Genomic DNA, 13,535 nt, shown 5'->3' with positions numbered 1-13,535 from the left:
TGTGAAGTCGAATGTTGGATGTGGCGAGCATTTCTTGAGTGCGCTTTAGCAGATTGACGGCTTCGCTGACTGTGGCTCTTGACAAAAGCCCATCATCCACATAAAACTCCCTCTCAACGAAGTGTTGTGCATCCGACCCGAACTCCTCCCCGCCGTGAGCTGCAGCACGTCGAAGGCCATATATAGCAACTGAAGGGGATGGGTTGTTGCCAAACACATGAACCTTCATGCGGTACTCACAGATGTCTTTAGCCGGGTCGTTGTGTTTGTGCCAGAAGAAGCGGAGGAAGTCTCGATGGTCTTCTTGTACAACGAAGCTGTGGAACATCTGTTCAACATCCACGGTGACTGCTACGGCCTCACGCCTGAAGCGCAGCAAAACTCCTAATAAGCTGTTATTAAGGTCAGGTCCAGAAAGGAGGACGTCGTTGAGTGACACACCCTGACACTTTGCACTTGAGTCAAAGACCACTCTGATTTGGCCTGGCTTCTGTGGATGGTAAACCCCGAAGATGGGTAAATACCAACACTCTTTTCCATCTTGGAGTTGAGGGGCTAACTCAGCATGATCACGATCAAAGATGTTTTGCATGAAAGTAACAAAGTGATTTTTCATTTCAGGCCTTCTCTCCAGAGTGCGCTGAAGAGAAGCCAGCCGTGTGAGAGCCTGGTCTCGGTTGCGAGGTAAGTGTGTGCGGGGTGTTCTGAATGGAAGTGGTGCCACTCAGCTGTTGGCACTGTCCATGTGCATCTCTCTGTCCATGACTTCTAAGAAGAGTCTGTCTTCGACAGAGAGCCCTATTTTGTTGTCATCTTTGGTTGTATTAAAGATTGTGCTTCCCAGATTACATTCATGTGGTGTAAGTGTGTCTGGGAGGAGTCTGTTTTCAGACTGAAAGCCATACCTCTCTTTGATGTGGAGCCTGTTCGGACATGGGCTGAAGAAGGAGGGACGTTCATTCTCGAGGACGTTAGTGCGGTAGGTTTTTATAGCTGCAGGCTTGTGAGTGTTCCCTAAGCAGACGTCTCCGATGATGACCCACCCTAGGTCTACTCTCTGCGCATAAGGGGCATCGTGTGGGCCGTTCCGCTGTTCTCTCACCTTGTGGACTCTGAGTAGGTCACGACCCAGCAGGAGGAGGATCTTGGCATCAGGGTCCAGTGGTGGGATGAAGTGGGCTATCGACTTGAGATGTGGGTGATGTGCTGCTGCCTCCGGGGTTGGTATTTCAGCTCGGTCGCTCGGGATGTTGTTGCACTCGATTAGTGTGGGCAGTGTGAGTGTTGTAGCTCCATCCAGTGACTGCACGATAAACCCTGTGGCTCTTCTCCCCGTCATCTCTCTTGTTCCGGCACACGTGCGGAGTGTGAAAGGTGAGTCTGACCCATGGACGTTGTACATGTCAAAGAAGGTAGACCTGGCGAGGGACCTGTTACTTTGATCATCTAACACAGCATATGCTTTTGTCACCTGTTCTGGGTTTGCTTTGGGGTAGAGCTTTACTAAGCAGATCTTGGAGCAGGACCTTGAACTTTGACCCTCTCCACAGACTTCGGTGCACTGGGAAGTGACAGCAGGCTGGGGCGTTTCTTCTGCTCTCTCCCCGCCGTAGCCAGAAAGTGGTGGCGGCGGCCCTGGATGAAGAGCAGAGATGTGACGCTCACTTTCACACTCTCTGCACTTGACGATGGCCTTACAGTCTTTGGCCATGTGGTTTGTCGAGGCACAGCACCTGAAACACACACCATTGTCCTTAAGAAAAGCCTTACGCTCATCAATGGGTTTGCTGCGGAACCCCCTGCAGCGCTTGAGGGGGTGCGGCTTCTTGTGAAGGGGGCACTGCCTCTCCACATCACCTGCATGGTGACCTGAAGCTTCCTGTTTGTCATTCTCTTGTGTTAAATCCGTCTTGTGGGCTGACACAAAACTCCTGTACGGCTTCTTAACAACGCTGTCTGGCTTTGGATATTCTGGGCCGCCACTTTGGAGTCTGAAACCTGGGTCGTTGCGTGCTCGGGCCTCTTTGGAGAGAAAATCACAAAAGAATGAAAACGGTGGAAAAGGTACGCTATGTGTGGATTTGTACTTGAAGCCCTGTGAGAGCCACCTTTCTTGAAGGTTGTGTGGCAGTTTGTCTATTATCGGGGAAATTCCCCTTGCAGTGTCTAAATAGCACAGACCAGGCAGGTAGCCTTCATCTTTAGCTGCATCAATCTCACTAACGAGGTCGCTGAGCTCTCTCAGCTTCACTGGGTCCTTGTTACTGACTTTTGGGAAATGTGTGAGTCTGTCAAAGAGTGACTTCTCTATTATCTCTGGAGACCCATAGCATTCTTCTAAACGCTCCCAAGCCTTTGTCAATCCATGGGAAGGTAGAGTAACATGCACAGCTCTTATTCTTTTGACATGCTTTGCAGACTCTGGCCCTAACCACTTCAACAGCAAGTCAAGCTCTTCACTTGAGCTGAGATTTAGTCCATCTGTAGCGTTAGTGAATGAAGATTTCCACGCCCAATAATTCTCGGGGCAGTCATCAAACTTTGAGAGGCCTGAGGTGATAAGATCTCTGCGTGCCAAGTATCTTGCTACATCACTCACCCCTGAATCGCCATCTTGTGGTCGCCGTAGGAAGTCTCTGTTGGGCGAGGTCCTCACTGGTCCTGTTGGAGATTGCACTGGAGGAATGTGATCAGGTGTAGTAGTATCAGTGTGCCTGGGTGGTGTTGGCCTCATACTGCTCTCAAATCCTGTGTCAGCGAAACGGGCCATGGGTGCACTAAGGCGCTGTCTGGTGGGTGACCCTGGTGTCAGTAAATGAACAGTTGGGAAAAGGCGTTCTGGCGTGTCTGGCTTAGGGCGTTCAGTTGGTTGCCATTGCTGTTGCTGCAAGACATACTGCTGTGTTCTTTTCTCAACTTCTCGAATGACTGAATTGCGGTCGCCGTCTACGGATGCTGCTTCGAGCGCAGTGACTTCCGCCATGGCTGCTACCAGCTCCTTATCATGTCTCAAGTTATTCAATTTAGCGTCCAGTTGTGCTTTCTCTATCAAAAGGTCTGACTCCATTTTAGCATATTGAGCTCGTGCACGGGCTGCCTCCATTTTAGCCCTGGCTTCAGCTACTCTGCCGATTGAACTACTGCTGGATGAGGAGACAACTGACTTTGCTATTTCATCTCTGATTTGCTTGCTCCCCATCGTTCTGAACTGCTGTTTGCCGAGCGTTAGCAGTGGTGAAGACGATGAGAAGAGCCGAGACTGAAGATCACTCTCTGTGTAGTTCTGCTAGCCGTGCAGGTTACTTTTTTACTGTTCTGTCCTAGCTGCGCACTCCTTTGCCCAACTTGACAGACAGCTAACACTCTGAGGGCTAAACTAGCAAATAAAAGACTTGGAAGCAGAAGTGTATTTCCTTTGTTGTTTACTTCTTTCTTTTCTTCTATTAAAGTGTTTTTCCCTCTAGATATTTGTAAAACTGCAAGTAAACAAATAGTACAAATTAAAGAATATATTGGTTCACGTTGCACAAAGGTACATGTAGCCTAACAGGCAAATGTTAGCTATAATGCTAAATACGCTACATTAAGGCAGGGTTTCATATCTAATCTAATGATGCTAGTTTCCCAAAAACGTTTTCCATCACATTAAACAGACTACAAAACAAACAGTGGCTCATACAGTATTTTGTGTACTTACAAGTAAAGCCTTCTCAAGCATGAACGTGTTAAGTAAGCGACCATCAACTTCTCGGTAAGACAGAGTACGAGTACAACTATTGCGAATGCACGTTAACTTCCTGTTAGTGCTTGCCTATCTCAGAATTAACCACAAGGTGGCAGTAAAACACCATATTTAAACGTGTGCCATGACATATGTACCTTATTGTATAGAGCTGTTATTATTGTATATAACTATTGTATTGTCTAGAACATTATTTTTGAATAAAAACAGTTTTTTAAAGTGGTTTGATGGTATTCCTGAAAGAATAAAAAAAAGGTAAATTTACCTGTGAATTTGTTATCGTGCAACTAACTTTTGTGAAAGGTTGAAAGTGAAAAGACTTGTGTTGAAAATATCAGTTTATTGGTGTGGAAGTCCTATGAAATCTCTTTTTTTCTTTTTCCCCCTTCTTCCCTTCTCTTTCCTTTCTTTCCCCCACCGTAGCAGTCCCTTTTACCCCATTTTTTGAGGAGTGGTTAAGGCGATGGACTGCTATTCCATTGTGCTTCGCACGCGTGGGTTGGAGTCCCATCCTCATCGTACTTTGGTTTGTTTGCAAACTACCTTCCTCAATACCAAAAAAGCCTATGAATTTGGCTGACACAACAGGGTAAACTGCACACAAGATAGTTATTGCCACCAAAAAATAAGGCAGAATGCATCTCCAGTGTTGACAGTCCGAAGATGAGTGCTCACCTACGCAGAAGCCACACTGTTGTTTAAAGGCAATCTTTGTGTGTTTTTGTGGTCTCAATAGCAATCAAAAAAGGGAGTGTGTGGACAGACGTAGATCCCATTCTCAAAGCGGTCAGGTTTTGATTAGTCTCCAATGTGGGCTTTGCAAAACTTACCTCCATAAAATTTCTGAACTGAAGTAATCAAGTGTTGTGGAGAATGCGGGCATCGATCCCGCTACCTCTCGCATGCGAAGCGAGCACTCTACCATTTGAGCTAATTCCCCTATACAACACTAGACTTGTAGCTCTGCAAATATCCTTTCCTCCTACTCTCTTCCATGTCATTCCTTTGGAAGCCTACGTTAATCCTCTGAATATACACCTGGGTCCGATTTTCCAGTCAGGTTTGTAAAAACAGGACGAGGTTGAGGAGTGGTTAAGGCGATGGACTGCTATTCCATTGTGCTTCGCACGCGTGGGTTGGAGTCCCATCCTCATCGTACTTTGGTTTGTTTGCAAACTACCTTCTGCAATACCAAAAAAGCCTATGAATTTGGCTGACACAACAGGGTAAACTGCACACAAGATAGTTATTGCCACCAAAAATAAGGCAGAATGCATCTCCAGTGTTGACAGTCCGAAGATGAGTGCTCACCTACGCAGAAGCCACACTGTTGTTTAAAGGCAATCTTTGTGTGTTTTTGTGGTCTCAATAGCAATCAAAAAAGGGAGTGTGTGGACAGACGTAGATCCCATTCTCAAAGCGGTCAGGTTTTGATTAGTCTCCAATGTGGGCTTTGGCAAAACTTACCTCCATAAAATTTCTGAACTGAAGTAATCAAGTGCTGTGGAGAATGCGGGCATCGATCCCGCTACCTCTCGCATGCGAAGCAAGCGCTCTACCATTTGAGCTAATTCCCCTATACAACAAGGGTCTTGTAGCTCTGCAAATGTCCTTTCCTCCTACTCTCTTCCATGTCATTCCTTTGGAAGCCTACGTAAATCCTCTGAATATACACCTGGGTCCGATTTTCCAGTCAGGTTTGTAAAAACAGGACGAGGTTGAGGAGTGGTTAAGGCGATGGACTGCTATTCCATTGTGCTTCGCACGCGTGGGTTGGAGTCCCATCCTCATCGTACTTTGGTTTGTTTGCAAACTACCTTCTGCAATACCAAAAAAGCCTATGAATTTGGCTGACACAACAGGGTAAACTGCACACAAGATAGTTATTGCCACCAAAAAATAAGGCAGAATGCATCTCCAGTGTTGACAGTCCGAAGCTGAGTGCACCCCTACGCAGAAGCCACACTGTTGTTTAAAGGCAATCTTTGTGTGTTTTTGTGGTCTCAATAGCAATCAAAAAAGGGTGTGTGTGGACAGACGTAGATCCCATTCTCAAGGCGGTCAGGTTTCCATTTGTCTCCAATGAGGGCTTTGGCAAAACTTACCTCCACAAAGTTTCTCAACTGAAGTAGTCAAGTGTTGTGGAGAATGCGGGCATCGATCCCGCTACCTCTCGCATGCGAAGCGAGCACTCTACCATTTGAGCTAATTCCCCTATACAACAAGGGTCTTGTAGCTCTGCAAATTTCCTTTCCTCCTACTCTCTTCCATGTCATTCCTTTGGAAGCCTACGTAAATCCTCTGAATATACACCTGGGTCCGATTTTCCAGTCAGGTTTGTAAAAACAGGACGAGGTTGAGGAGTGGTTAAGGCGATGGACTGCTATTCCATTGTGCTTCGCACGCGTGGGTTGGAGTCCCATCCTCATCGTACTTTGGTTTGTTTGCAAACTACCTTCTGCAATACCAAAAAAAGCCTATGAATTTGGCTGACACAACAGGGTAAACTGCACACAAGATAGTTATTGCCACCAAAATATAAGGCAGAATGCATCTCCAGTGTTGACAGTCCGAAGCTGAGTGCTCACCTACGCAGAAGCCACACTGTTGTTTAAAGGCAATCTTTGTGTGTTTTTGTGGTCTCAATAGCAATCAAAAAAGGGTGTGTGTGGACAGACGTAGATCCCATTCTCAAGGCGGTCAGGTTTCCATTTGTGTCCAATGAGGGCTTTGGCAAAACTTACCTCCACAAAGTTTTCTCAACTAAAGTAGTCAAGTGTTGTGGAGAACGCGGGTAACGATCTCGCTACCTCTCCCATGCGAAGCGAGCGCTCTACCATTTGAGCTAATTCCCCTATACAACAAGGGTCTTGTAGCTCTGCAAATTTCCTTTCCTCCTACTCTCTTCCATGTCATTCCTTTGGAAGCCTACGTAAATCCTCTGAATATACACCTGGGTCCGATTTTCCAGTCAGGTTTGTAAAAACAGGACGAGGTTGAGGAGTGGTTAAGGCGATGGACTGCTATTCCATTGTGCTTCGCACGCGTGGGTTGGAGTCCCATCCTCATCGTACTTTGTTTGTTTGCAAACTACCTTCTGCAATACCAAAAAAGCCTATGAATTTGGCTGACACAACAGGGTAAACTGCACACAAGATAGTTATTGCCACCAAAGTATAAGGCAGAATGCATCTCCAGTGTTGACAGTCCGAAGCTGAGTGCTCACCTACGCAGAAGCCACACTGTTGTTTAAAGGCAATCTTTGTGTGTTTTTGTGGTCTCAATAGCAATCAAAAAAGGGTGTGTGTGGACAGACGTAGATCCCATTCTCAAGGCGGTCAGGTTTCCATTTGTGTCCAATGAGGGCTTTGGCAAAACTTACCTCCACAAAGTTTCTCAACTAAAGTAGTCAAGTGTTGTGGAGAATGCGGGCAACGATCCCGCTACCTCTCCCATGCGAAGCGAGCGCTCTACCATTTGAGCTAATTCCCCTATACAACAAGGGTCTTGTAGCTCTGCAAATTTCCTTTCCTCCTACTCTCTTCCATGTCATTCCTTTGGAAGCCTACGTAAATCCTCTGAATATACACCTGGGTCCGATTTTCCAGTCAGGTTTGTAAAAACAGGACGAGGTTGAGGAGTGGTTAAGGCGATGGACTGCTATTCCATTGTGCTTCGCACGCGTGGGTTGGAGTCCCATCCTCATCGTACTTTGGTTTGTTTGCAAACTACCTTCTGCAATACCAAAAAAGCCTATGAATTTGGCTGACACAACAGGGTAAACTGCACACAAGATAGTTATTGCCACCAAAAAATAAGGCAGAATGCATCTCCAGTGTTGACAGTCCGAAGCTGAGTGCACCCCTACGCAGAAGCCACACTGTTGTTTAAAGGCAATCTTTGTGTGTTTTTGTGGTCTCAATAGCAATCAAAAAAGGGTGTGTGTGGACAGACGTAGATCCCATTCTCAAGGCGGTCAGGTTTCGATTTGTGTCCAATGAGGGCTTTGGCAAAACTTACCTCCACAAAGTTTTCTCAACTAAAGTAGTCAAGTGTTGTGGAGAACGCGGGCAACGATCCCGCTACCTCTCCCATGCGAAGCGAGCGCTCTACCATTTGAGCTAATTCCCCTATACAACAAGGGTCTTGTAGCTCTGCAAATGTCCTTTCCTCCTACTCTCTTCCATGTCATTCCTTTGGAAGCCTACGTAAATCCTCTGAATATACACCTGGGTCCGATTTTCCAGTCAGGTTTGTAAAAACAGGACGAGGTTGAGGAGTGGTTAAGGCGATGGACTGCTATTCCATTGTGCTTCGCACGCGTGGGTTGGAGTCCCATCCTCATCGTACTTTGGTTTGTTTGCAAACTACCTTCTGCAATACCAAAAAAGCCTATGAATTTGGCTGACACAACAGGGTAAACTGCACACAAGATAGTTATTGCCACCAAAAAATAAGGCAGAATGCATCTCCAGTGTTGACAGTCCGAAGCTGAGTGCACCCCTACGCAGAAGCCACACTGTTGTTTAAAGGCAATCTTTGTGTGTTTTTGTGGTCTCAATAGCAATCAAAAAAGGGTGTGTGTGGACAGACGTAGATCCCATTCTCAAGGCGGTCAGGTTTCCATTTGTGTCCAATGAGGGCTTTGGCAAAACTTACCTCCACAAAGTTTTCTCAACTAAAGTAGTCAAGTGTTGTGGAGAACGCGGGCAACGATCCCGCTACCTCTCCCATGCGAAGCGAGCGCTCTACCATTTGAGCTAATTCCCCTCTACAACAAGGGTCTTGTAGCTCTGCAAATTTCCTTTCCTCCTACTCTCTTCCATGTCATTCCTTTGGAAGCCTACGTAAATCCTCTGAATATACACCTGGGTCTGATTTTCCAGTCAGGTTTGTAAAAACAGGACGAGGTTGAGGAGTGGTTAAGGCGATGGACTGCTATTCCATTGTGCTTCGCACGCGTGGGTTGGAGTCCCATCCTCATCGTACTTTGGTTTGTTTGCAAACTACCTTCTGCAATACCAAAAAAGCCTATGAATTTGGCTGACACAACAGGGTAAACTGCACACAAGATAGTTATTGCCACCAAAAAATAAGGCAGAATGCATCTCCAGTGTTGACAGTCCGAAGCTGAGTGCACCCCTACGCAGAAGCCACACTGTTGTTTAAAGGCAATCTTTGTGTGTTTTTGTGGTCTCAATAGCAATCAAAAAAGGGTGTGTGTGGACAGACGTAGATCCCATTCTCAAGGCGGTCAGGTTTCCATTTGTGTCCAATGAGGGCTTTGGCAAAACTTACCTCCACAAAGTTTTCTCAACTAAAGTAGTCAAGTGTTGTGGAGAACGCGGGTAACGATCCCGCTACCTCTCCCATGCGAAGCGAGCGCTCTACCATTTGAGCTAATTCCCCTATACAACAAGGGTCTTGTAGCTCTGCAAATGTCCTTTCCTCCTACTCTCTTCCATGTCATTCCTTTGGAAGCCTACGTAAATCCTCTGAATATACACCTGGGTCCGATTTTCCAGTCAGGTTTGTAAAAACAGGACGAGGTTGAGGAGTGGTTAAGGCGATGGACTGCTATTCCATTGTGCTTCGCACGCGTGGGTTGGAGTCCCATCCTCATCGTACTTTGGTTTGTTTGCAAACTACCTTCTGCAATACCAAAAAAGCCTATGAATTTGGCTGACACAACAGGGTAAACTGCACACAAGATAGTTATTGCCACCAAAAATAAGGCAGAATGCATCTCCAGTGTTGACAGTCCGAAGCTGAGTGCACCCCTACGCAGAAGCCACACTGTTGTTTAAAGGCAATCTTTGTGTGTTTTTGTGGTCTCAATAGCAATCAAAAAAGGGTGTGTGTGGACAGACGTAGATCCCATTCTCAAGGCGGTCAGGTTTCCATTTGTGTCCAATGAGGGCTTTGGCAAAACTTACCTCCACAAAGTTTTCTCAACTAAAGTAGTCAAGTGTTGTGGAGAATGCGGGCAACGATCCCGCTACCTCTCCCATGCGAAGCGAGCGCTCTACCATTTGAGCTAATTCCCCTATACAACAAGGGTCTTGTAGCTCTGCAAATGTCCTTTCCTCCTACTCTCTTCCATGTCATTCCTTTGGAAGCCTACGTAAATCCTCTGAATATACACCTGGGTCCGATTTTCCAGTCAGGTTTGTAAAAACAGGACGAGGTTGAGGAGTGGTTAAGGCGATGGACTGCTATTCCATTGTGCTTCGCACGCGTGGGTTGGAGTCCCATCCTCATCGTACTTTGGTTTGTTTGCAAACTACCTTCTGCAATACCAAAAAAGCCTATGAATTTGGCTGACACAACAGGGTAAACTGCACACAAGATAGTTATTGCCACCAAAAATAAGGCAGAATGCATCTCCAGTGTTGACAGTCCGAAGATGAGTGCTCACCTACGCAGAAGCCACACTGTTGTTTAAAGGCAATCTTTGTGTGTTTTTGTGGTCTCAATAGCAATCAAAAAAGGGTGTGTGTGGACAGACGTAGATCCCATTCTCAAGGCGGTCAGGTTTCCATTTGTGTCCAATGAGGGCTTTGGCAAAACTTACCTCCACAAAGTTTCTCAACTGAAGTAGTCAAGTGTTGTGGAGAATGCGGGCATCGATCCCGCTACCTCTCGCATGCGAAGCGAGCGCTCTACCATTTGAGCTAATTCCCCTATACAACAAGGGTCTTGTAGCTCTGCAAATTTCCTTTCCTCCTACTCTCTTCCATGTCATTCCTTTGGAAGCCTACGTAAATCCTCTGAATATACACCTGGGTCCGATTTTCCAGTCAGGTTTGTAAAAACAGGACGAGGTTGAGGAGTGGTTAAGGCGATGGACTGCTATTCCATTGTGCTTCGCACGCGTGGGTTGGAGTCCCATCCTCATCGTACTTTGGTTTGTTTGCAAACTACCTTCTGCAATACCAAAAAAGCCTATGAATTTGGCTGACACAACAGGGTAAACTGCACACAAGATAGTTATTGCCACCAAAAAATAAGGCAGAATGCATCTCCAGTGTTGACAGTCCAAAGCTGAGTGCACCCCTACGCAGAAGCCACACTGTTGTTTAAAGGCAATCTTTGTGTGTTTTTGTGGTCTCAATAGCAATCAAAAAAGGGTGTGTGTGGACAGACGTAAATCCCATTCTCAAGGCGGTCAGGTTTCCATTTGTGTCCAATGAGGGCTTTGGCAAAACTTACCTCCACAAGGCGATGGACTGCTATTCCATTGTGCTTGGCATGCGTGGGTTGGAGTCCCATCCTTGAGTTTTCTCAAATGAAGTAGTCAAGTGTTGTGGAGAATGCGGGCATCGATCCCGCTACCTCTCGCATGCGAAGCAAGCGCTCTACCATTTGAGCTAATTCCCCTATACAACAAGGGTCTTGTAGCTCTGCAAATGTCCTTTCCTCCTACTCTCTTCCATGTCATTCCTTTGGAAGCCTACGTAAATCCTCTGAATATACAACTGGGTCCGATTTTCCAGTCAGGTTTGTAAAAACAGGACGAGGTTGAGGAGTGGTTAAGGCGATGGACTGCTATTCCATTGTGCTTCGCACGCGTGGGTTGGAGTCCCATCCTCATCGTACTTTAGTTTGTTTGCAAACTACCTTCTGCAATACCAAAAAAGCCTATGAATTTGGCTGACACAACAGGGTAAACTGCACACAAGATAGTTATTGCCACCAAAGTATAAGGCAGAATGCATCTCCAGTGTTGACAGTCCGAAGCTGAGTGCACCCCTACGCAGAAGCCACACTGTTGTTTAAAGGCAATCTTTGTGTGTTTTTGTGGTCTCAATAGCAATCAAAAAAGGGTGTGTGTGGACAGACGTAGATCCCATTCTCAAGGCGGTCAGGTTTCCATTTGTGTCCAATGAGGGCTTTGGCAAAACTTACCTCCACAAAGTTTCTCAACTGAAGTAGTCAAGTGTTGTGGAGAATGCGGGCATCGATCCCGCTACCTCTCGCATGCGAAGCGAGCACTCTACCATTTGAGCTAATTCCCCTATACAACAAGGGTCTTGTAGCTCTGCAAATGTCCTTTCCTCCTACTCTCTTCCATGTCATTCCTTTGGAAGCCTACGTAAATCCTCTGAATATACAACTGGGTCCGATTTTCCAGTCAGGTTTGTAAAAACAGGACGAGGTTGAGGAGTGGTTAAGGCGATGGACTGCTATTCCATTGTGCTTCGCACGCGTGGGTTGGAGTCCCATCCTCATCGTACTTTGTTTGTTTGCAAACTACCTTCTGCAATACCAAAAAAGCCTATGAATTTGGCTGACACAACAGGGTAAACTGCACACAAGATAGTTATTGCCACCAAAGTATAAGGCAGAATGCATCTCCAGTGTTGACAGTCCGAAGATGAGTGCTCACCTACGCAGAAGCCACACTGTTGTTTAAGGGCAATCTTTGTGTGTTTTTGTGGTCTCAATAGCAATCAAAAAAGGGAGTGTGTGGACAGACGTAGATCCCATTCTCAAGGCGGTCAGGTTTCCATTTGTGTCCAATGAGGGCTTTGGCAAAACTTACCTCCACAAAGTTTCTCAAATGAAGTAGTCAAGTGTTGTGAGAATGCGGGCGACGATCCCGCTACCTCTCCCATGCGAAGCGAGCACTCTACCATTTGAGCTAATTCCCCTATACAACAAGGGTCTTGTAGCTCTGCAAATGTCCTTTCCTCCTACTCTCTTCCATGTCATTCCTTTGGAAGCCTACGTAAATCCTCTGAATATACACCTGGGTCCGATTTTCCAGTCAGGTTTGTAAAAACAGGACGAGGTTGAGGAGTGGTTAAGGCGATGGACTGCTATTCCATTGTGCTTCGCACGCGTGGGTTGGAGTCCCATCCTCATCGTACTTTGCTTTGTTTGCAAACTACCTTCCTGCAATACCAAAAAAGCCTATGAATTTGGCTGACACAACAGGGTAAACTGCACACAAGATAGTTATTGCCACCAAAGTATAAGGCAGAATGCATCTCCAGTGTTGACAGTCCGAAGATGAGTGCTCACCTACGCAGAAGCCACACTGTTGTTTAAAGGCAATCTTTGTGTGTTTTTGTGGTCTCAATAGCAATCAAAAAAGGGTGTGTGTGGACAGACGTAGATCCCATTCTCAAGGCGGTCAGGTTTCCATTTGTGTCCAATGAGGGCTTTGGCAAAACTTACCTCCACAAGGCGATGGACTGCTATTCCATTGTGCTTGGCATGCGTGGGTTGGAGTCCCATCCTTGAGTTTTCTCAAATGAAGTAGTCAAGTGTTGTGGAGAATGCGGGCATCGATCCCGCTACCTCTCGCATGCGAAGCAAGCACTCTACCATTTGAGCTAATTCCCCTATACAACAAGGGTCTTGTAGCTCTGCAAATGTCCTTTCCTCCTACTCTCTTCCATGTCATTCCTTTGGAAGCCTACGTAAATCCTCTGAATATACAACTGGGTCCGATTTTCCAGTCAGGTTTGTAAAAACAGGACGAGGTTGAGGAGTGGTTAAGGCGATGGACTGCTATTCCATTATGCTTCGCACGCGTGGGTTGGAGTCCCATCCTCATCGTACTTTAGTTTGTTTGCAAACTACCTTCTGCAATACCAAAAAAGCCTATGAATTTGGCTGACACAACAGGGTAAACTGCACACAAGATAGTTATTGCCACCAAAGTATAAGGCAGAATGCATCTCCAGTGTTGACAGTCCTAAGCTGAGTGCACCCCTACGCAGAAGCCACACTGTTGTTTAAAGGCAATCTTTGTGTGTTTTTGTGGTCTCAATAGCAATCAAAA

General features: G+C 46.2%; 4 non-coding genes across 4 annotated transcripts; all 4 read right to left on the bottom strand.

Annotated features, from left to right (window-relative positions):
- Positions 1–4,609: 4,609 nt before the first annotated feature.
- On the bottom strand, positions 4,610–4,682 carry trnaa-cgc (transfer RNA alanine (anticodon CGC)). The gene has a single exon. It is a non-coding gene; the product is annotated as a tRNA-Ala (tRNA).
- A 1,202-nt stretch (positions 4,683–5,884) lies between these two features.
- On the bottom strand, positions 5,885–5,957 carry trnaa-cgc (transfer RNA alanine (anticodon CGC)). Its single transcript has one exon. It is a non-coding gene; the product is annotated as a tRNA-Ala (tRNA).
- A 4,396-nt stretch (positions 5,958–10,353) lies between these two features.
- Positions 10,354–10,426, bottom strand: trnaa-cgc (transfer RNA alanine (anticodon CGC)). Its single transcript has one exon. It is a non-coding gene; the product is annotated as a tRNA-Ala (tRNA).
- Positions 10,427–11,687: 1,261 nt separating this feature from the next.
- On the bottom strand, positions 11,688–11,760 carry trnaa-cgc (transfer RNA alanine (anticodon CGC)). Its single transcript has one exon. It is a non-coding gene; the product is annotated as a tRNA-Ala (tRNA).
- Positions 11,761–13,535: the final 1,775 nt, after the last annotated feature.

The sequence above is a fragment of the Eleginops maclovinus genome, chromosome 17 (assembly GCF_036324505.1).
Source record: "Eleginops maclovinus isolate JMC-PN-2008 ecotype Puerto Natales chromosome 17, JC_Emac_rtc_rv5, whole genome shotgun sequence".
Classification (NCBI taxonomy): domain Eukaryota; kingdom Metazoa; phylum Chordata; class Actinopteri; order Perciformes; family Eleginopidae; genus Eleginops; species Eleginops maclovinus.
The sequence above is the reverse complement of the archived record's forward strand: the minus strand, read 5'-3'. Positions and strand labels throughout refer to the sequence as shown.